Here is a 2,640-nt window from a genome sequence, read left to right on the forward strand (position 1 = left end):
TAGGCCCTGGCCAGAGGCAGACGGCCAGGGCCAGCCACACGGGCCTGCCAGGACCCCAGGCCAGCACTGCTGACCCTGTGGAGACTGCCACATTCCCGGCCCACCCTCCCCACGCAGCAGAGCGGCACCAGCTTCCCAGTGGAAAGTTCCTTCCTTGGAGTCTCTCTCTGCTGAAATACAAGCTCTTGGAACAGGATAAAACTGCTTAATTTGTAGAAGCCGCAAAGCTAGTTCAGACTAAAAAAATTAAAAAGGCCCGACCCTTGGCTGGAAGGAGCAGCCTTCCGTGCCTCGGTGGCCAGTCCCTGTGGGTGACTCAGGCCGGCCCTGCTGACAAGCCCTCCGACATCTTCCCAAGGGAAGCTGCAGCCCTAGGCAGGCCAAAGGCGGCCCCAGGCTGCGAGTCCGCACGCCAGGCTGGAACCAGGTGCTGTCCAGGGAGGGGACAGAGAGCCACCCAAGGGCTCCTGAGGCTGCTGGCATCTGCCCAAAGCCCCTTCCCCGAGCTCAGCAGAGTAGACCGCGGCCCTCCCCCGGCCCTCCCCCACCCTGCTGGCGGGCCGCTGGCCAGTCTGAGCTGGATGCACCTCCTGCCCCTACCTGGGCCCTCTGGAGGGAAGCCACGCCTGGAAACACATTGGGGCGTCTGACTCGACAGGCCTCTGTCCACGTCCCTGAGGCCTGGCCCCAGTCCCCTTCGACACAGAGCCATCCCTGCCTTGTAGTGAGACAGGGGCATGAGCCATGTGGCCAGGAGGACCGCAGAGAGGGCCCTGCGAGCCTCGGGGCACTGCAGAAGCCCACCAGAGGGAGGCACTGCCTGAGGGACCGTGCTGCCCGACTCTCACCCGGATGAGGAAACAGGCCCAGAGCTACCTGTGACTTGCTCCGTTCACCCCGCAGAGACAGGACGAGAACTCGACCCCAGAGACCAGGTGGAGCTCAGCAATTAAAGACAAAAGCTTACTCTGACCGGGATGAGGGGCACATCTGGAAACCAGTCAGGGATTTTCATTTTCTTTTTTTTTCTTCTTCTTTTTTTTTAGAGGTTTTTGCTACAGGGCGCGTGCGCTCGCCAGAAAGACAGAGAGAGAGACAGAAAGTGAGAAATCACCCCACCCCCCGGGGGGATGGCCACACCATAATCCCTTCTCCTCCATTCTCCTCTTGGGATCTTGGGCACACACACACACATACACCTGGTGTGAGCTTAAGCCACTGGGTCCGGGACTCGAACTGCAGTCGACTACATGGGAGTCCAGCAACATAGCCATTACACCAACTGCTGGTGCCAGGGATTTTCATTTTCAATCCTGTTGTAGCCAGTTTACAACTACACTTTCAGAGATACATTTTTTGTTTTTAATGAAAACTCATCCAAATAGAAATTTCATAGAAAGCACCATCTTCCCAACAAGGCAGGTCCAGAGAGGGCCCCACTCCACCTCCGGCTGGGCCGTCCTTCCTGAGGGCCCTGTGCTCAGACAGTCCTGACTTCAGGCCGGTGCCTCAATTTCGTTCGTTCCTGAGAAGGCAGCCCCTGGAGGTCGGTCGGTCCACGAGGCTCCAGCTGAAGTTGCCCCCTCCGCTGGCTCTGCAGGAGCCCCTCCCCTGGGTGTCCCTCCTCTCCAGTCCCCTGGTCACTGTGTGGGCCTCAGCTTGGCCGCCCATAGTGAAGGCTCCCCGAAGCCCCTGACCTCTGGTCAGACCGAGCGACCAGCCTGGAGCTGGTGGCCAAGGAGGCAGCAGGCTCCATGCTGTCTGTGCACTGTCAGCCCAGTCCACTCCGACGGTGGCCCCACTTGCCCAGGCCCAGTCGGGTCTCCACCAGGCTGAGGGCAGGGAACCCTGGCCACGTGGTGGAGCTCAAACACACATGGACGTGGCTTTCGCTGGCTGTGACTTCTGCTCTGTGACTGCCTCCTGCCGTGGTCCCTCTGCAGGGCGTGGCGGTGTGCACAGACATGCACACATACACACACACATACATGCGTACATACATCACACACACATGTCCGTCAGCAGGATCCTGATGGCTGACCCACCAGCCCTGGCGCCACATCAGGCGTGCAAACCAGGGCACTGTCCTTGCAGGGAGCCCCTGAGGTGGGCCCTCCTTCTCTCCAGTCTCCTAGGGACTCCCCAGCACAGACACGGTGCCAACCAGAGACCAGGGCCAGCGGCCTCACTGTGACCCATAGGTCACCTCGGAACACCGAGGCCCCACCGTGGCTGAGAGGCCTCCCCTGCAGCCCGCCTGGTCCCAGCACCCAGACACTGTCATTAGCAGTAATTGCTCATGACAAAGCGGACAGTGGGAGCACCGCAGGGTACACTGTGCCTGAGGGAAGGCGCCGAGGAGGTCTGGCCTGGAAGAGGATTTCCCAACCAGGGTGACTTCATCTGCCTGTCCACGCCCCCGCCCCGTGGGTCTGTGCCCACTCAGAGGGGCTGGATGGGAAGGGCCACACGCACGCACACGGGCACGCGCACGCAGCCTCGCAGCCCCGGGAGCTCCCACTGCCATAACCACTGCCAGGAAGGCACAGAACGGTTACTGCAGGGAGGAGACCACGGCGGCCTTGGGACAGGCAGTGGCTGGCAGCAGAAAAGCAAACCACACGGTGGACACGCAAGCCG

The 2,640-nt window shown here is 61.0% G+C and overlaps 1 protein-coding gene across 1 annotated transcript in view; it reads right to left on the minus strand.

The window, feature by feature from the left end:
* SEPTIN9 (septin 9) overlaps positions 1–2,640 on the minus strand; it is a 159,464-nt gene that overhangs the window by 156,183 nt on the left and 641 nt on the right. The gene's annotated exons all lie outside the window — the stretch shown is intronic.

Source organism: Tupaia chinensis, unplaced genomic scaffold (genome assembly GCF_000334495.1).
Source record: "Tupaia chinensis unplaced genomic scaffold, TupChi_1.0 Scaffold000159_1, whole genome shotgun sequence".
In the NCBI taxonomy this organism is placed as follows: Eukaryota; Metazoa; Chordata; class Mammalia; order Scandentia; family Tupaiidae; genus Tupaia; species Tupaia belangeri.